Genomic DNA, 21,748 nt, shown 5'->3' with positions numbered 1-21,748 from the left:
ATAGATGCAGACATGATACAAGAAGTGTTTTGTTTTTTGTTTTTTTTTTCCTTTGGGATGGAATCTCACTCTGTCACCCAGACTGGAGTGCAGTGGCATGATCTCAGCTCACTGCAACCTCTGCCTCCCAGGTTCAAGCAATTCTCTTGCCTCGGCTTCCTGAGTAGCTGGGATTACAGGTGTGCCCCACCACACCCAGCTAATTTTTGTACTTTTAATAGAAACAAAGTTTCTCCATGTTGGCCAGGCTGGTCTCAAACTCCTGACCTCAAGTGATCTGCCCACCTCAGCTTCCCAAAGTGCTGAAATTACAAGCCGCACCCGACCAAGAGGTGCTTTTAAGGAGAGCGAGAGAGTATAGCATGCATTTATGCTGCTGGGAAGGAAGGAGTTGAGAGCAAAAGGGATGAGTGGGAGAATGAAGAGACGAACCACTGAGCCGGAGGAGGAATGGGGCACAGTGCTGTAAAAGTCGGAGCTGCTTACAGCACCAGAAGAGCCAGGGTGGGAACACAGGCAGAGAGGCTGGTGTTTTTTATTTGATAGCTGGGTGATGAGACAGTTCTCATTTTACTGCTTCTTGTTTTTCAGTGAAATAGACAAGGTCATCTACTGAACATGAGGAAGGGAAAGGGTGTGAGATTGAAGAAGGCATGAAACAGCAGTTTTGGAGAGTGGCAGAGTGAGCCAACTGGGGAGATGGGTTTGTATTGCTGAGCCGTGCTACGGGTCCACTTGTGGTTTGTGGTCTTAAAATTAAAGTTGGGCCAAGTTAGCATGGTATTGGTTGAGGGAGTTCTGCGTATTCTAAGAAGAGGGTATAACTATCTTCACACATATAGATAGTTATATTTCTAGCTACACACATATAGATAGCTATATTTCTAGCTATCTAAAGAGGACCAGAATGATTTAGCTCGAATGAGAAAAGAAATTGTCTCCACAAAGTGAAATTCTGGGTAGTCTTTCTTAACCTCTTTACATATTTCAGAATTTTCATAAGATGTTCCAAAGAGTATGTATTTCAATATATAAACAGATGAAAATAATAAAGCTATTTCAAAAATTAGGGAAAAAATTAAAAACCCAGCCAAACCTCATTTTTGAAAGAAAGCAACTAACCTAATTTCCTGTAGAAAACCACTATCCTAAATGTGAATGCTTTCTTGACTATTAATTTGGATATAATTATAACCCTCTACAACAGGAGAAAGACTAATGAATCACATGGGAAAAAATGAAGGAAAAGCACAATGCTGGAAAAACATACCAAAGACAAAACTGCAAAGCTACTGAAAACATAAAAGGATGTCTTAACAGGACACGTGAGTCCTCTTGGGAGACTTCCAGGTGAAATGATTGAAGATGATTTTCCAGCCGTTCCTGGAAGGTAGGGTAAAGAAAGAGGAAAAATTCCCTGCCAGGTCAGTCTATGAAATCATACAGTGAAATATGAGGGGAATCTTGGATAGGCTGATATGAAGACAGAAACCCATGCGAGGGTTGCAATCTGTTTCCTGTTTCTCTGCAGTCCTACTCTGCTCTGTGATGGCTGGGACAGACGGGGCCCCACAGCCCCTTCCCTGTGACACGGCAGACTGAGCAAAGGCAACTGATTTGGGAGGGGATGGGGCGCCTCCAGCTTTCTGGGCACTGCAGGCCAGCGGGTTATGGAAGGTCCCGCTTGCCCTGGGCAGCCATGCCAGCTGGTTGCTGGTGCTTTGGAAAGGTCCTCACTGTCAGCCACAGTTGCTTCATCTAAAAACCCAGTCTTCTGAAAGTGTCAGCGCTATTGGAGCTCAACGTCTGCAAGCTTGACCAAATATGTCAAGAAGGACCGACCCGTGGGCTTAGGGGGAAAAAAGCAAATGCCTGCTAAGTTTACACAGATAGATCACATTTTAGTTTATTTTTACTAAATCTTAGACTTAAGTTTTGTCAGAAGACACGGAGAAGGCACACAATGGAAAGACCCTTCACCTTCTCCCACTTCAAATTTTAGGGATGATAAATTACCATGAAATTAATTCAGTTTTACTATTACACTTTCACCGTGAGTCCTGAGTCAAGGACATTTTTATGTTAAAGTCTTTGTAGATGTAACGTTTTGTATGCCTGAAATACCTCTGTGTATAATACTGATATTGGAAAAATCTATTAATATTTTGTAAAATGATATGTCTGGTATGGCATTTGGCTTTTTCTGGGGGAAAAGAACATAATTCTGCAAAATGTTAAAAATTCTGCCAGAGAGACTGCACAAGCATGACAGATACACTAATTCCAGTAAGTATAAGTAGAGATCTTTATGAATGAGGAACTATGGTTGAAAAGATTATTTCTGATATAATTGGAAATTGGGAGGATTCTTAAGACTCTCCATAAAAAATAAAAAAACTTTTCCTGAGTACTTTGCTTTTTAGGCAGAAAAATAATTAACTCCTAAAGCCATCCCACTGGCACAAAGAGAGTCAGGGGTTCTCTCTGGAATTCTGTTATAATAGGGCTCAGCACATTCTAGCGTGATTGTTGGTTTCAGACACTTGCCACCTTGATGAGACTGGTGAAAGTAAGGGGAATGCCGCTTTGCCTGACCTCGTTTAAGAACAAGGACGCACATTCTTTTAGAGTTTGAAACTCCAAAGACTCATGCTTTAATCTTTCAAACTCCCATCTTCCCAGGGCACCCTCAGCTTTCATCAGTGCTTTTCTCATAGTCATGCCTCTTATAGTTTTATAATTTTTTAAAAGGCAATACTAGATGAGTTTAAGGCCCTGGTATCCATTTTCTATTAAATAAAGTGTCAAAACTTCTGATGCTGAACTGTAGAGTCACCACCATGCCAACAGTTTTAATTTTAAACCCATTTCCCCCATTTTGATGATATTAGAACTTCACCCATGGCACTACTACCTTATAACTTTCATTTTTAATTAAAGAAGTTAAATTGGCAACAGAAAACACTTTGCTTCCATATTAGCTTTGTTAATAAAAAGTGAAAGTTTAAAGCAGTGTCCCTGTGGATGAAATCAAGTTCCAAGCTCCAGTTTCCGCTTTATCTCATGAAGGCATCAAGCTAAAGGGCTGTGCTTACAACAACCTAAAAACAAAAGGAACAAGGAAAGATGAAAATATTTAAAACCTAACTATTTTTGGCTGATGGTGTGTCAAAAATTTACACTAGATATTTTAATATAGCAAAGATTCCATCCTCCTAGACACTTTGCAAATGATACTTAGGTAACTAGTCATGAGGAGCAGCAAAAATCTCAAAGAATGTGAAATAAAAATAATTATAATTAAAGACTGGGTAAGGTGGCTCACACCTTTATTCCCAGCTCTTTCGGAGGCTGAGGCAGGCAAATTACTTCAGGTCAGGAGTTCAAGACCAGCCTGGCCAATATGGTAAAACCCTGTCTCTACTAAAAATATAAAAAATAGCCAGGTGTGATGGCAGGTGCCTGTAGTCCCAGCTAGTCAGGAGGCTGAGGTACTAAAATTGCTTGAACCTGGGAAGCAGAGGTTGCAGTGAGATGAGATCGTGCCCCTACACTCCAGCCTGGGTGACAGAGCAAGACCCTGTCTCAAAATAATAATAATAATTATTATTATTATTGAAGGGAAACATGGTAGATATTGATACATAAGAAGGAAAACCCACAATTATCATCTAATTAAAGAAATAACATTGAGACAATATATAGCAATATACAGAGGTAAAGCATTCCTATTATCATAGTAGAAACAAATTAAAATACTTTTAGTTTGGTTAACATAAAAAGAGGAAAAAAATCCGGATGTCTTTTTTACCAGTTTATTATTATTAAAGTACAAATACTTGGGGTTTATGTAAACTGGTAAAGAAGATATTCAGTTTCTCTCTATACATATCTAAAGATGCGTATAATATATATATTACATATATTCATTATATATTATCATATATTGCTAGCACTTATATATTATGTATATATTCATTCATTCTAAAACTGGAAAAATGCTCTATTTCTATATCACCAAGCTGGAAAAACAAAACACCAGATTTCAAATCAATCCTCTTAAACTTCTTCCACTTTTGAAAATAAATACCCTTGTTTATTAAAAAAAAAAAACCAAAAAACCCTAAAGCTTAAAATGATACTAAAAACACAACCATCGTAATAACCAAGAAAAAACACTCAAAATTTTATTAGACTTGGTGAAGGAAAAAAATGGAGGATGACCATGTGGTCATCTCCCCCGGCTCTCTCTCTCTCTTAAAACCATGCTAAAATTGTGAGGAACTCTAAACAAACGTGTAAGTTCATGAAGATGAAGAGAACTGAAAAGAGACACATACCTGTAGATAGATATGTCAAGTGTTAATGAATATTCAAAACACAAAGTGGGCCGGATGTGGTGGTTCATGCCTGTAATCCCAGTGCTTTGGGAGGCCAAGGCTCTCTTAAGTCCCAGAGTTTGAGACCAGCCTGGGCAACATAACAAGACCCCATCTCTACAAAAAACTTGAATGAATCTTCAGAAATTATGCTGAGTGCAAAAAGCCTATCCCAAAAGATTACAGAACATATGATTTCACTTATATAACATTTATTTGGTTGTTTTTTTTTATTATTTATTTCCTTACTTATTTTATTTATTTATTTCCTTATTTGTTTTAGAGACAGGGTCTCACTCTGTCACCTGGGCTAAAGTGTAGTGGCATGATCATAGCTCACTAAAACCTTGTACTCCTGGGCTCAAGTGATCCTCCAGCATCAGGCTCCCAAGTAGTTGAGACTACAGGTACACACCGCCATGCCTAGATTTTTTTTTTAAGTAGAGACAAGGTCTCACTGTGTTGCCCAGGCTGGTCTTGAACTCCTGGCCTCAAGAGATGCTCTTGCCTTCGCCTCCCAAAATGCTGAGATTACAGGTATAAGCTACCATACCTGGCCAACATTTTTGAAATGTGAAAATTCTAGAAAGGAAAGAAAGATTAATGGTTGCCAGCAGTTCAGAATGGGCAAGCTGGAGGAAGGTGGGTATGGTTATAAAAAGGAAACACAAGAGCTTCTCAGGCTCTTTATGGTATTGGAAATGTTCAAACTCTTAAAAGAGTGAAGGGAACACAAACACATACAGATGATTAAATTGTATAGAACTGAATACACACAAATAAACAAAAGTAAAACTGGGAAAATCTGAATAAGATTAGTGGATTGTATCCATGTTGAACTCCTGGCTGTGATGTTATACTATAGTCTTCCAAAATGCTATCACTGAGGAAAACTGAGAAAACTGTACAAGAGATCTCTTTGAATTATTTGTTACATCTTCATGTAAAATTACAGTTAATTTAATAAAATGTTCAAACAAAAAATTTAAAAATGTTTTAAAAGCCCAAAAGAAGGCAAGAAGAGGTAAACAGAGGAAATAAAAAGAGGCAATTAACAGAAAAAAAATTAAATGGTGGGCCAATTAACATATATTTATAATTGATTAAATGTAAACAGTTTAGATACACCAGTTAAAAGACAGATACTGCAGAATAGATAAGAATGGTTGAACTATACACTGCTTACAAGAAACTTACTTTAAGTATAATAGTATACGTAAGTTAAAAGTAAAAGGATGGAAAACAATATACCATGATAATACTAATCAAAAGAAAGCTCAAGTAGCTATATCAAAATTAGACAAAGTAGATATTAGACCAAAAGCTGGTCTAAAAACAGAAAGACATTACTTTTTTTTTTTTTTTGAGACAGTTTCACTGTGTCACCTACGCTGGAGTGGAGTGATGCAATCTTGATTCACTGCAACACCTGCCCAGAGAGACATTACTTAATGATTAAAGGATCAATTTATTAAGAAAATATAGCGATCCCAAATATGTATGCAACTAACAATAGAGCTTCAAAATATATGAAGCGAAAACTGAGCTCTTGGAGATTTAAAATATAATGATTAAAATAAAAATTCAATCTTAAAAAATCTGGAAGTTTAAATCAAAGAAGTTTGATATACTTACATAAAATGAAGGAAGGGAGGAAAGAACAGAAAGAAAATAGGAGAGAAATTTTAAAAGAATTAGATCAACTAGGGTTGAAAACTATTAAAAAAAAAAAAAAAGAATGCAAGAACAAATTCAAAAACTAAAGACAATGAGTTGCCTAGTCAAAATGTCTCCCTGAGAGATCAGCGCAATTAATGAAACAATACTTATTCCAAGGTTCATCTCTATAAAATTGGGGGGGAAAAAACCTCCAAGGATTAAAAGAAAATTCTAAGAAAAACAGGTCACATATGCAGAAAAGCAAAGTTGAATGGTATTGGACTTCTTAATAGCGCCATTGGCTTCCATTATTGCTATTGAGAAGTCAATTTTGTCTAAATTCTGTTGTTTTTATGCAATCTGTCTTTAATCCCTGGATATTTTTAAGGTTTTAAAGATCTCTTCATATTGAATTATCTGTTATTTCATCATGAAGGATCTCAAGTAGAGTTTTATATTGTTTTGTTCTGTTTTTTTATCCTACTTGGGATTCATTATGATTCCTGAATGTGAGGTCTTATTTTTTTCATGAGTTCAATTCTAGAATATAGTTTTGCCATTTTTCTTTTGGATACTGCTTCTTTTTCATTCTATTTATTCTCCTTTTCTAGAATTCCAATGAAATGTATATTAGGTATTCTTACCCTATTCTTTACGTCTTTTAGCCTGTCCTTCATATTTCCTATCTCCTTGTTTCTCTGTACTGGATTCTGGATAACTGAGCTCTGCCTTCCTGTTTGCTAATTCTCTCTTCAGCTATGTCTAATCTACTGTTTAACCCTGGGATTTTTATTTCAATTTTTTTTCACTTTTAGAAGTTCTATTTTAACGTTTGTCAAAACTGCCTGATCTTTTGTCCAAGTTTACAATTTTGTTTCTTTCTTTTATTTCTTTAGATTCTAAGATCTGGAATAAGACAAAAATGCCAGCTCAATTTAATATACTTCTGGAAGTCCTGCCATAACAATTAGGAAAGAAAAAGACATAAAAGGCATTCAAATCAGAAAGAAAGAAGAAAAATTGGCTCTGTTTAAAGAGGTTGCATATAGAAAACTCTAAAGACTCCAACAAAACACATTTAAGATTAATAAATGAATTCAGTGAGGTTGTGGGATACAAAATCAACACAGAAAAATCAGTGGCATTTATATACACTAACAACACCTATCCAAAAAAGAAATCAAGAAACAATCCCATTTATAATAGCAATAAAAACAGAAGATTCTTAAGAATAAGTTTAACCAGTGAGGTGAAAGATCTGTACACTGAAAATTATAAAACATTGATTAAAGAAATTGAAGAAGAAACAAACAAATAAAAAGATATCCTATGTTCAATGATTGGAACAATTAATATTGTTACAACATCCATAATACCCAAAGCTGTCTACAGATTCAGTGTAATTCCTATCAAAATTCCACTGGCAATTTTCAAAGAAGGAGAAAAAATACTAAAATTCACACAAAACTGCAAAAGACCCCAAACAGACAAAGCAATCTTGAGGCAAAAAGAACAGAGCTAGAGTAAGTATGCTACTTGACTTCAAAATATACTACAAAGCTACAGTAATCAAAACAGCATGGTACTAGCATAAAAACAGACACATGGACATGCAGGAACAGAATAGAGAGCCAAGAAATAAACCTACACATTTATGGTCAATTGATTTTTGACAAAGATGCCAAGAACACAAAATAGAGAGAAGACAGTCTCTTCAACAAATGGTGCTAGAAAAACTGAATAGGCAGAAGAATAATATTGAACCCTCATCTAACACAATATACAAAAATCAACTGAAAAATTGACTAAAGATTTAAATATAAACCTGAAACTTTAAAACTACTAGAAGAAACAGGGAGAAATCTCCTTGACATTGGTCTGGGCAATGATTTCTTGGATATGATCCCCAAAACAAAGGCAACAAAAGCAAAACATAGGCAAATGAGATGACATCAAACTAAACACTTTTGCGCAGAAGAGGAAACAATCAGAGAGAAGAGACAACCTACAAATGGGGAGAAAATGTTTGCAAACCACACATCTGATAAGGAGTTAATATCCAAGCTATATAAGGAACTCAAAAACTCAAAAGCAAGAAGACAAATAACCCGATTTTAAAATGGGCAAAGGACCTGAATAGATATTTCTCAAAAGAAGACACACAATGGCCAATAAGTGTATGAAAAAATGCTCAATATAACTAATCATCAGTGAAGTGCAAATTAAAAGCACAATGAGATATTACCTTAACACCTGCTGGAATGGCTATCAAAAGACAAAAGATGCCAGGTGCAGTGACTCACTTCTATAATCCCAGCACTTTGGGAGGCCAAGGTAGACAAATCACCTGAGGTCAGGAGTTCAAGACCAGCCTGACCAACATGGAGAGAAAAACCGCCTCTACTAAAAATACAAAAAAAAAAAAAAAATTAGCAGGGTGTGGTGGCGCATGCCTGTAATCCCAGCTGCTCAGGAGGCTTGAGGCAGGAGAATCGCTTGAACCTGGGAGGTGGGGGTTGCAGTGAGCCAAGATCGCGCCACTGTTCTCCAGCCTGGGCAACAACAGTGAAACTCCGTCTCCAAAAAAAAAAAAGTCAAAAGATGAGTGTTGATGAGGATGTGCAAGAGACAACTCTTGCACACTGTTGGTAGGAATGTAAATTAGTACAGACGTGATGGAAAACAGGATGGACAGTCCTCAAAAAATTAAAATAGAATAATCATCATATGATCCAGCAATTCTTTGGGTATATATCCAAAGGAAAAAAATCCGTGTGTCAAAGAGATATCATGCACTGCCATGTTTATTGTAGCATTATTCACAAAAGCCAAGATATGGAATCAACCTAAGAATCCCTCAAAAGATAAATGGATAAAGAAAATGTGGGGTGTGTGTGTGTGTGTGTGTGTGTGTGTGTGTGTGTGTGTGTACATACAATGGAATACTATTCGGCCTTTAAAAGAAAGAAATGCCATTTGCAGCATCATGGATAACCTGGAGGACTTTACACTAAGTGAAATAAGCCAGACACAGAAAGACAAACACTGCATGATCCCACTTATACATGGAATCTAAAAATATGGAACTCATAAAAGCAGAGGCTAGAATGGTGGTTCCCAGGGGTGGGGTGGGCAGGGGAATTGAGGACATGTTGGTCAGAGAGTACAAAGTTTCAGCTAGAAAGAATGAATAAGTCCTGGAGAGTTAATGTAAGAATGTTGACTATAGTTAACAGTAATGGATTGTATACTTGAAAATCATTAAGAGCATAGATCTTAAATGTTTTCACCACACAAAAAAAATCACATGATAACTGAGGAATGAATATGTTGATTAGCTAATTGTGTTAATCATTTTGCAATGTGTGTGTATATATTTATTTATATATAGCAAAATGTCATGTTGTATACTGCAAATATATACAATGTTTATTTCTCAATTATACCTCAACAAAGCTGGAAGAAACAAAATGAAGTTATTTCTCTTAAAAAAAAAAAAGTAACATCTCCTCTTGTCAGGCATGGTGGTTCACACCTGTAATCCCAGCACTTTGGGAGTCCAAGGAGGGGGGATCACTTGAGTCCAGGAGTTCAAGACCAGCCTGGGCAACGTGGCAAAACCCTGTCTCTACAAAAAATACAAAAATTAGCTAGGTGTGGTGTTGCACTCTTGTAGTCCCAGCTACTCAGGAGGTTGAGGTGGGAGGATTGCCTGAGCCCAGGAGGCAGAGGTTGCAATGAGCCAAGATTGTGCCACTGAGCTCCAGCTTGGGCAATAGAGAAAGACCCTGTCTCAAAAAAAAAAACAAAAAAACTCCTGTTAAAATGATAGTTTGTACCTATGTATCTACCTTCACTTTCTTGCTAAACCTCACTAAAATTATAGTAAAGATATTTTCTCAAAAAAATAAAGAAATATCAGCCACAAACCCCCTTCAAGAGGAGAAAAAAATAAAAACAAATTTTTAGAAATTGAAAAGGAGGTGAAAAATGACTTTGCAGATGGAAGAATCCAAATCTTGAATAGCGAGCTGGCCTAACCTACTCCACGCTGCCCTCTAAATCCTTCGGTCTGTGTAATCCCATGAAAGTCTTCCTCCTTTTCAGCATTAGCAGGATTCTAGCCCACCCTCAATTCATTTTAAAATCCTGCCTCCACGACTCCAGTGACAATAACAAACCATTACCTACAGAACATTGGCAAAGTGCCCCATGTAATGGCAAGGCTTTTTTTTTTTTCTAAGACAGCATCTCATTATGTTCCCTGGCTGGAGTGCAATGGCACGATCTCAGCTGACTGTAACCTCTACCTCCTGGGCTCAAGCGATCCTCCCACTTCAGCCTCCTGAATAGCTAGGACTATAGGTATGTGCCAGCATGCCCAGCTAATTATTTTTTTAATAGAGATGGGGTTTTGCCATGTTGGCCAAGCTGGTCTTGAACTCCTGGGCTCAAGCGACCCTCCTGCCTCAGGTGCTGGGATTACAGGTGTGAGCCACCATGCCTGGCCATCAAACCTTTTTTTAAATGGATTGACTTTAGCATTTGATGTTTCTCAGACAAGGTTGGACATACTCAGGGTGGTATGGCCATAGACCATTTGATGGTTCTCAAATTGTTTCTTATTGTTCAATATTATTTCTCCAGTTTGAGTGTAAATGTCTTAAGAGATGAATATCTATTTTATCCAGCTTTAAAATTTTTCACAGCAACAAACTCCAAAGAGGTAATCGGTAAGTACCCACATTGGAGCAGTTCCTAGAAGTTGAACCTACTGATGTTCGTTACAGCCAACTAACTAGTGTCCAATTAGCAATCAAAAATAACAGCAGCAAGTCTCTGTAGCCATTTTTAGGCCTTGCCTCCAAAAAATATGCCATTTGTCCTGAATGACAGCAGGTGCCATATCAGAGACCCATCTCTCCACGTACCGCAGGGTGACCTGCCTGGTTTAGCATTTAGCAATCAGACTTCGTAGCAATAAACCCCATGCTGAGTAGGCAACAGATGAAAAAAAAAAAAAAAAAGATGCCTTTTATGGCACTTCACGATAATGGTTTTATTGCCAAAAGCTGTATTAGCAGAAGATGGAAGATTTGATTTATAATCTCCTGAATGTCTGGATGTTCAGCCTGTTTCTGCCCAAGAAGAGATCAGCACCCATGGAAGACAGGAAGACATATTGAAAGGTCAATCCACAGTGCTATTCCGCTCTGCCGAGACAGAGTCCACATTCTTTTCCCTTTCAAGCCAAAAGGGCGCAAAAACAACCAAGTGAATGAGTTCATGCTGCTCTGAACTTCAGAGCCAGAGTGAAGCACTGAGAATTAGGACCACCTGACTCCTTGTGATGATCTAAAAGTCACTTAGAACAATTCAGAGCAATGTCAGAAAAAACTTCCTTCTTTCTGAGAACAACAAAACCAGATGGAAAACTGCTAAAATGGCTCAAGTATGTGGCGCTTTTATAATGTTTATGTGGCTCTTGAAAAAAAAGCAGCTTTAATTGACTTTTTTGCTTCTCACGTCCTAGTTCTGTCAAAATCTCTTCTGGTTTTGGGGGAGGACTTAAATGAGAGAACACACCATTCAGAATATACTGTTAATTATTATAATTCAGAAACAATGTACTTCTTCTCTGGTCCTTGCCAAAAAGCCAAGGGAGAAAAGCAGCAGAAGGGAAAATTTAAAATAAAACACATTTCTAAAGACACCATTGAAAACAAAGCAAACACAGTAAGAATTAAACTGGCAAGAAATTTCATTGGGCCGGGCGTGGTGGCTCATGTCTGTAGTCCCAGCACTTTGTGAGGCCAAGCCAGGCACATTGGCTTGAGCCCAGGAGTTTGAGACCAGCCTGAGCAATATGGTGAGACCTCCGTCTCTACAAAAAACACAAAAAATTTAGCCAGGCATGGTGGCTCATGTCTGTGGTCCCAGCTACTCAGGAGACTGAGGTGGGAGGATGACTTAATCCAGGGAGTTCAAGGCTGCAGTGAGCTGAGATTGTGCCACTGCACTCCAGCCTGGGCAACAGACAAGACCCAAAAAGGGAGGCTGAGTGGGGAGGATTGCTTGAGCCCAGGAGTTTGACACCAGCCTGGGCAATATGGTGAAACCATGTCTCTACAAAAAAAATACAAACATTAACCAGTGCCAGTAGTCCCAGCTACTCAGGAGGTGGGAGAATCAATCACCTGGGCAATGGAGTGAGACTCTGGTTAAGAAAAAGAAAGAAAGAAACAATTAAACCAGCCTACCTCAAAATCCCTCCATGTTCCCTGTCCCAATGTCAACCCCTCCCACTCCCCTAAAGGAATGAAAGGAAAGGAATGACCATCCTGGCTTTTTATAATGATCACTTACTTCATTGCTTTTTTGTGGAGAAAGGGGGTGATTTTATCCCTAGGTATGCACCCTAGATAGACACTATAGTCTTGCCATTTTTTTCAATGTTGATGTGTGTTTTAGGTGTCTCATCATTTTACAGGATCCCTCCATCCCTTTCTTTCATTATAATTTATCTGTTGAAAACCCTGAGGCCTTTGACCTGTAGTTTTTCACAGTCTGGCTTTGCTGATTGATACTGTTGGTATAATTCAACCTATTCCTCTGTATTTCTTGCAAATTGGCAGCTGGAGCCAGAGGCTGGATCAGACTCAGGTTCAGTCCCTTTAGAAATACCATAGGTAGTGGTGAGTTCTTTCACGAGGAAACAAACAAAATCTGACAATTTTTGTTTTAGTGACGTGAGCAGCTGTTAATACACAATGCCTAAATCCATTAAAATGTGACATGCTAATTCTGTTGTTTATTTTTTATTCATTAGTTGGAATATTTTAATAATTAAATACACTCTCTCTTCTACCTCTGGTTGCTGTTGCCCCAGATCACCTGGAAAAGAGGATGATTGCTTGAATCTTTTCCTTTATTTACTAATTTTAAGATCATGGAGGCCGAGAGTGATGGTTCACACCTGTAATCCCAGAACTTTGGGAGGCCAAGGTGGGCAGATCACTTGAGCCCAGGAGTTCGAGAACAGCCTGAGCATCATAGCACAACCCTGTCTCTACAAAAAATACAAAAATTAGCCGGGCGTGGTGGCACAAACATGTAGTCCCAGCTACTCGGGAGACTGAGGTGGGAGAATCCTTTGAGCCCAGGAGGCAAAGGCTGCAATGAGCTATCACACCACTGCACTTCAGCCTGGGTAACAACAGAGTGAGACCCTGTCTCAAAAAAAAATCATGCATTAGATTCCTATTGTCCTCTGAAGGAGACTAATTCAGTTTTATTTTAAAATCATAATAATCTGTGGATTTAAACATATTTTGATGTTTTGATCCATTACAAATATTTATATTATTTTAGCTCACATGTTCCCAAGTCTGGCCAATAAGGATCTTTTTCAAATTAACTCCTAAGTCCCTTTGACATAATAAAGTTTTTGCTAACTTTCTCACTATGTAGTATAATAAAATGTTCTTGTTTTATTTTGTTCTTTCTTTCTTTCTTTTTTTTTTTTTTTTTTTTTTTTTTTTTTTTTTTTTTTTTTTTTTTTTTTTTTTTTTTTTTTTTGAGACAGGGTCTCACTCTGTCATCCAGACTGGAGTGCAGTTGTGTGATCACAGCTCACTTCAGCCTCAACCCACAGGGCTGAAGACACCCTCCCACCTCAGCCTCCTGAGAAGCTGGGACTACAGGGCACATGTCATCACTCCTGGCTAATCTTTTTTTTTTTTCTTTGTAGAGACAGGGTCTTGCTGTGTTGCTCAAACTGGTCTCAAACTTCTGGGCTTAAGGGATCCTCCCACCCCAGCCTCCCAAAGTGCTGGGATCACAGGTGTGAGCCACCCTGACCAGCCCCATTTTGGACATTTTCTACCTCAGATCTGGAATCAGCCATTTATCCAAGAGCTCTGATTTCTTTTAGTGGGAAACGGTATTTGAAAACTAAAATTTGGGCACAAGAGATGCTCATTGCATAGGTCTTTTCATTAGTCAGAACCAGAAATAAACAGACATACTCACATATACATACATACACATACACACACATAATATTTTTTAAATAAAATACCTCATGAGTTATATTGATAACTCATCATTTAAATCAAAGTTTTTTAAAATCCTTCTGAATTACATCTATGTTTCTTTTCTGCCATGCTGGGAACCCCAGTTCTCCAAAACACAAAAGATAATATAGTTAAAATATCTCATAATTATTTTAGATGCAACAGTTTAATGATATTAATACAACTGCCTCCAACTTGAAGGAGATGCTAACCTGGGAAGAATTTGTGTGATCACCAAAAGAGAGAGGCACCCTAGATGTTTTGACATGGTTCACATGAAAGAGGCCAATAGCAACAGCTTTGCCACCCAACTTTCCAACAGTTTTATAATTGGCAAGGGCAATAAACAATGGATTTCTCTTCTCCAAGGAAAGGGTATCCGCCTCACCATTATTACAGAGAGAGACAAGAGATTGTGGCCAAACAGAGCAGTGAGTGAAATGGTCTCTGGGTACCATGTTAGATCTTTGTACATAATTTAAAATAACCTGACACATCGTGGCTCATGCCTGTAATACCAGCACTTTGGGAGGCTGAGGCAGGCAGATCACGAGGTCAGGAATTTGAGACCAACCTGACCAACATGGAGAAACCCCGTCTCTACTAAAAATACAAAAATTAGCTGGGTGTGGTGGTGGGCGCCTGTAATCCTAGCTGTTCGGGAGACTGAGGCAGGAGAATCCCTCGAACCTGGGAGGTGGAGGTGGAGGTGAGCCAAGATCCTGCCATTGCATGGGCAATGAGTGAAACTCCATCTCAAAAAAGAAAAAAATGGCATTATTAATTTTTTTAAAGGTTTTAACTGAAAACAGTTAAAAAACATTTTTGCATATGACTGCTCCGTTCTCCCCCTATTTTTTTAAAGTTGCGCTAAATTTACAGTGTCAGAACATATAGCCAACATATAGCCATTATAAGCCATACTCTTTCTTTATCCTCTCATTTAGTCCAAGGTCTATACGTAACTTATTCTGTTGTCTTTCTAGTCTTTTGGGTTGTCTGAAGCTGTTTTTTTCCTCATAGATTTCTCAAGAAAGATTCATGGAAACGCTATTTTCTGAGTTCCTGCAGATTGATAATAGTAATCTTTATAATTGAAAGTCAGCTTTTCTGGATATGACATCTTTGCCTCCCATTTTCTTCCCTTGAATATCTTAAACATATTTCTCCATTTTTTTCTGGCATAAAATATTGCTGTGAAAAAAATTCTTCCCAGGTTAGCACCTCCAATCACCATTCACAGATTACCACTGTCAAACTTGATGAAATTAGTAATCTTGTCAGTCTCCAAATCAATCTGAATGGTGTCAATCACCCTGATGAGGGAATCAGGGTAGTGGATAGTGCAAGCATGGTGAATCACCAGGTGAGGGATTCCTTTTGTGCAAACAAAGAGTTTTCTTACTTCATACAACTTGTAATTGGCCTCCTCAGGTGTAATATAATGCACAGCAAAGTGACCATTGTTGCTACGGATCAGACAAAAATTGTCTCCCACCTTCTCAATGCTGATGACATCCATGAATCCAGCAGGATAGGTTATATCCGTTAGGACCTTGCCATCCATCTTAATAAACCACTGCGTGCAAATCTTTACTTTGTCTCCTGTCAGGGCCTACTTAAGTCTGTTCCTTAGGAAAATATGAGGGTAGACACTGTCTCAGCTTGTGGGGACCAGTGGATAGACTAGGAGAAAACACACTGTGGTCAATTTATCCAGCATCCAATGCTGCAGAGCTTCTACCTGCTTCAGATGCTTAAGACCATGATCCATGGCTGCATTAGGCATGGAAAGAGCATGGGGAGCTCTTTCAATATGCAATTTCAAATGTTTTTTAATTTCAGGAGACTTTTCTGACAGTATAGCTTTCAGTGTTTATTTTCTATCTTTGCTTTGGTTTTCTTCTTCAGGGACTCTTATTACATAGGTGTTGGATCTTCTTTGCCTATTTGCAAAATATTGGTAACCTCCTCTAGAATTTCATCTCTTTCTTCCTTTATTTTTCACATTTTCCTCCTTTTAACTCTTTTAAAGACAATATCTGTTGTTTTATTTGCATTCGTATTCCGCCTAGTTTAGTCTTTATTTCTGAAATTTTTTCTCTTCCATTTTTAGGGGTTTTTCTCAGTTGCATAAGCTTTTCTGCTGGTCTAATTCTGACTTACATTGTTCTTGCATGTCTTATATAATTTTCTCTGTGTTCTTTTACCTTATTTTAAATGAGAGGATTACAATGTTGATTTGGTTTGCGAGCATGTCTTTCCATGTGTTTTCTCTCTCTGAAGAAATGTTATTCTGCTCTTTAATCTCTTTTTAAAAATAATAAGTTGGTATGGAATTTGACCTCAATTACTTGTTCATTTTTATATAAAATTAATTTTCCTGAAATTTTAGAAGGAGGAGTGCCTCCAGGTAGCTTTTCTAATTTCACCAAACCCCACTTCATTTATGCGGTCTCCTCCAAAATTTGGAAGTTTGCTTTTTGAGATGTGCTGGTTCTGTGCCCTTCCAGCTTTTTCATCTGGACCGTCTCTTTCCTTCATCTTTATTGGCCCTGCTCTACTCAATTCAATTTCTATTCCCAGCAGTTGCTTCTTAGTGTGGGACCCTATCCTGAAAGGGACTATTTCAGAGAGTCCATGGGAGTCTCCTAGAGCCCTTTGAGACCTTACCCCAGGCAGCTTGTGCTCGTCCATGATAAGAGAGGACAAAACCCCTCCTGATTTCAGTGACTGTTCCCAAATTGGTCCACTGCACTTTCCAGTTAACACCTGTTTGCTCTTTGAGGATGATCTTTCTCTCTATCTGTCAAATACCCCATTAGTTCCCTATTCTTCCACATAGCCACTGATACTCTAAAGGTCTTATGGCTGTTGGTTTGTCTTTGCCATTTGTGTTTTGGAGTTTCTGGGGATACTTTCCAATTAGTTTTGTTGTAAATGTCATCCATGGGTTTTTGGTTGGCCACTAGTTCTCTATTTTATTTACGAATTTGTAAAGAATAGAAAGCTCTGCCACCACTGCTGTCATCATCTTCCCAGAATTCCTTATTTTTATTTTTAATATGATTGTGCAAACAGCTAATAGGAACACCAGATAATAAGATGAACACTTAGCATTGTGTTATAGTTGCTAACACTATTCAGTGCAGTAACAGGTGGTACAGGTTTGTAGCCTAGGAGAATGGGCTAAACCATATAGCCTAGGTATGTGATAGGCTGTACCACCTAGGTTAGTGTAAGTATGCTCTATGATGCTTGCACAATGACAAAATTTATGGTACCATAAATTTATGCATTTATGGTATCAATGCACGAGTTGGAATGAACCTAAAATCCCCAAGTACTATAATAGGTATCTAAAAACTGTTCTTACAATTTTATAAAAAACTCACTGTGTGTTTTTTCATGCATCTAATTTCTACATTTGCTTCAGTGTCCCTGTGAGAGGCTCACATTTACCTTTCCATTATGCTTTAACTCCATTGCCTGTGTAATGAGGATAATATCTTTAATATTAGAAAGATACAATTTTTATTCCCTTGTAGTAATATTCCATCAAATAAGTAAAGCTGAGATTCAGAGTGCCTGGCAAAAAATCAGTAACAGCCAAGAACAGATGGGTCCCTGTTCAGCTTTCCATCTCACAACTGGCTTTTTGGAGGCCACGGCAAGACCAACACCCTGAAGGATGAGTTTTCTTGAAAAAGAAAGTCCCCTCCCATCTCCAACCCCAAAGCTCCTCTATAAATATTCATAATCCAAGCTGGGAGGACTTACCCTAGGGAAGACCACTTCCTGCAACAGAGAAGATTCAACCTGGGACACAAGGGACATTTCCACTGGATAAAAAAGAAAGAGTTCTTGGCACTAGGGGCATAAGAGCAGTTCAGAAGGGACCCATCTTGGTCCAGGTTCACATGAACGCACAGCCTCTGGCAGCTGTTTATCTATGATCACAGCTGGCAGAGGTGCAGGCAGATTGGCTACCAACACAGATGCATGTGGCTCAATCCTATGGGGCCCCCCGAGGAGCTTAATGAAATGTGTCTTGAAACCACATGTCACCACCACCACAGGGAAGAAAGAGGTAGCATTGACCCATCAGCCTCCATGAGTTAAGGATTTTCCCTAGGAATATTACCTCCCCTATATTTCCAGGTTGCACATGTGTGAGTGCTGAACGGACACCCATGGGAATCCCATGTCCCAGCATCAGAGGTCCCTAGGCAGGAATCAGGAGGCTGCAGGGAGGTACTGACAGGTTTCACCTGTGCTGCAGCAATGTCTAAAAGAGGAGGAGTGTACAAGCAGTATCCAATATAGGACCCAGTGAAGTTCTTATAATAGAGAAAGCAAACATTCTAATCAGATGGTCTACCTTTCATTACAATGTGATTGTGATGGTCAATATTGAGTGTCAACTTGATTGGATTGAAAAATGCAAAATATTGTTCCTGGGTGTGTCTGTGAGGGTGTTGCCAAAGGAGATTAACATATTTGTCAGTGGACTCGGAAAGACTGACATACCCCCTGTCTGGGTGGGCACGCCAACATGGCCAGAATAAAAAGCAGGCAGAAGAACAAGGAAAGACTAGACTGGCAGAAGAACAAGGAAAGACTGAAAATAATCTGCTGGCCTCCACCTTTCTCCTATGCTGGATGCTTCCTACCCTCGAACATCAGACTCCAAGTTCTTCAGCTTCTGGACTCTTGGACCTTCAACTACAGACTGAAGGTTGCACTGTCAGCTTTCCTACTTTTGAGGTTTTGGGACTCATACTGGCTTCCTTGCTCCTCAACTTGCAGACAGCCTATTGTGGGATCTCACCTTGTGATCATGTGAGTCAATACTCCTTAACAAACTCCCTTTTATATATGCATCTATCCTGTTAGTTCTGTCCCTTTAGAGAATCCTAATTCAGTAATTAATCACTTTTTGCAAGAAGTAAAGATATGTACAGAGTCTGTTTACACCAGATTTTCATTCATTACACATGCAACAAAGAACATATAAAGTCCTATAGAGATGTAAAAGAATACTTTATTAGTCACCTCTACTAAAAATAAATCTGTCCCTGCTCTGATGGGAGGGTCGCATCCCTAGATCATACATGATCCACACACTCACTTCAGTGTTTCACCTTCAGAGCACTTAATGAGCTCTGCTGCAGACTAAGTGAACACAGACCAAGTTCAGCCGCCCCCCACCTGGCCAAGCAAATGAAGAGCAATTCTTCCTGTCAGATGGCATTGGCCTCATCAAAAACCAGGGAGGCCCCAGACTGCCTGCCTTTTACATCCAGACAGCTTCTCCCAATTCAGGAGCCATTATTTTTGTTTGTTTTGTTTTGTTTTGTTTTGTTTAGGAGACAGAGTCTTGCTCTGTTGCCCAGGCTGGAGTGCAGTGCCACAATCTCAGCTCGCTGCAACCTCTGCCTCCTGGGCTCAAGCGATTCCCTCGCCTCAGCCTCCTGAGTAGCTGGGAACACAAGCGTGTGCCACCATGCCAGGCTAGTTTTTTGTATTTTTAGTAGGGGCAATGTTTCCTCACATTGGCCAGGCTGGCCTTGAACGCCTGACCTGAAGTGATCCGCCTGCCTTGGCCTCCCAAAATACTGGATTATAGGCATGAGCCACCATGCCTGACCTCATATCCCTTTTCAATGATCAACAATGTCATAACTGAATCTTTACAGCTTAAAATAAGTTTTTTATATCCTTTCATATTTCATAAGTTTTCAATATTCTTCAATATCTTCTTCAACCTGGATAACATTCTTCCAATACTGCTTATTCACCTTGACACTTCCCTGAATATAATGAAAGGATATGAGTCATGCACTTGGTAATAATGTATCAGCCAGTGAGGGATCACATATATGATGGTGGTCTCATGAGATTACAATATCATTATTTTAACTGCAGCTTTTCTATGTTTAGATACACAAATGCTTACCATTGTGTTCAGTTGCCTGCAGTAGTCAGTACAGGCATGTGCCGTAGAGGTCAGTAGCCTAGGAGCAATAGACTATATTCCATATAGCCTAGATGTGGAGTGGGCTACACCAGGGGCTCCCAACCCCAGAGCCACGGACTAGGCCGAGAACTGTTAGAAACCAAGCTGCACAGTAGGAGGTGAGTGGCAGGCCAATGAGTATCACCACCTGAGCTATACTTCCCGTCAGATCAGCGGCAGCAAGAGACTCTCATAGGAGCATGAACCCTACTGTAAACTGTGCATGCAAGGGATGTAGGTGTTGCTTCTTATGAGAATCTAATGCCTGATGATCTGAGGTGAAACAGATTCATCTCAAAACCATCCCTACTCCCTGTCCATGGACAAATTTTCTTCCATAAAACAGGTCCCTGGTGCCAAAAAGGTTGGGGACCACTGAGCCATACCACCTAGGTTTAAATACACTCTATCACATGAACACAACGCCAAAATCACCTAACGACACACTTCCCAGAACACAACCCCATCATTAATCATCACTAATCAACACACAACTGTATCTCCCTGACTCTAAGTCCCTGAGATCAACAACCATGCCTTAGTCATCTCTGCACCCCCAGGATATAACACATAGAATCACTCAATAAATTTTAAACTGAAATCTGATTTAATTTTAGCCCTCTTGTCTTAGAAATATCTGAAGTATGGTTACTGATACGGTTTGATTGTGTCCCCACCCAAATCTCATCTTGAATTGTAGCTCCCATAATTCCCACGTGTTGGGGGAGGGACCCTGTGGGAGACAATTGAATCATGGGAGCAGTTTCCCCCATACTGTGCTCATTGTGGTGACTAAGTCTCATAAGACCTGATGGTTTTATATGGGGTTTCCCTCTTCGCTTGGCTCCCATTCTCTCTCTTGCCTGCTGCTATGTAAGACATAGCTTTTGCCTTCCACCATGATTGAGGTCTCCCCAGTCATGTGGAACTATGAGTCCATTAGACATATTTTTCTTTATAAATGACCCAGTCTCAGGTCTGTCTTTAACAGTAACGTGAAAACGGACTGCTACAGTTATCTTTCAGTAACTGCACATTTAAGGTGTTAATTTCATCCTTCAGTTGACAGTCTGGGGTCTTTGGCTTGGTTCATCATTGCTTTAAGTCATCACTGGGCCTGGGGTCTGGGGCTCATGCCAGGCTCTGAATGTCAAGTGACAACAAGACAACAACTTTGGGGTGCTCACCTAGTGCTGGACAGCACTTTGTGTCCTTCAAGTGTTTAATTAATTTAATGCCCTTATCAACCCTATGAGGTAGGTACAATTACTGTCTCCATTGTCCAGATGAGAAAATTGAGTAAGTTAAACGTTAAGCAGCTTACTTAGGTCTCACAGCTAAAGTGGTGGCTTTATTTCCAGCACTTAAAATGTTACTACGTCATTCTTGCTCTTAATGGTGAATCATATATCTGCCATAACACTTTGTGCTTCTCTTTAATGCTGTCTTCTTTCCTCCCTCAACTTCCCACAGTTTCTAACATTCCCCTTTCCACAACAGACCCTGATTCCCATCTGAGAAATTCAAACCATTAAACAAAAATAACTATGGTTCTTGCTAATCTGACCAAGGATATGTCCCATTGCCTCATGCAAAGAGTGGTTCCTTCCAGGTCC

General features: G+C 39.1%; 1 pseudogene; it reads right to left on the bottom strand.

Moving 5' to 3' along the window:
- Nucleotides 1–1,668: 1,668 nt before the first annotated feature.
- LOC108286429 lies at nucleotides 1,669–15,839 on the bottom strand (annotated as a pseudogene).
- Between the last annotated feature and the right edge of the window lie 5,909 nt (nucleotides 15,840–21,748).

Source organism: Cebus imitator, unplaced genomic scaffold (assembly GCF_001604975.1).
Source record: "Cebus imitator isolate Cc_AM_T3 unplaced genomic scaffold, Cebus_imitator-1.0 Scaffold318, whole genome shotgun sequence".
In the NCBI taxonomy this organism is placed as follows: domain Eukaryota; kingdom Metazoa; phylum Chordata; class Mammalia; order Primates; family Cebidae; genus Cebus; species Cebus imitator.
Note: the sequence above shows the minus strand (reverse complement) of the source record. Positions and strands in the feature narration are given on the sequence as shown.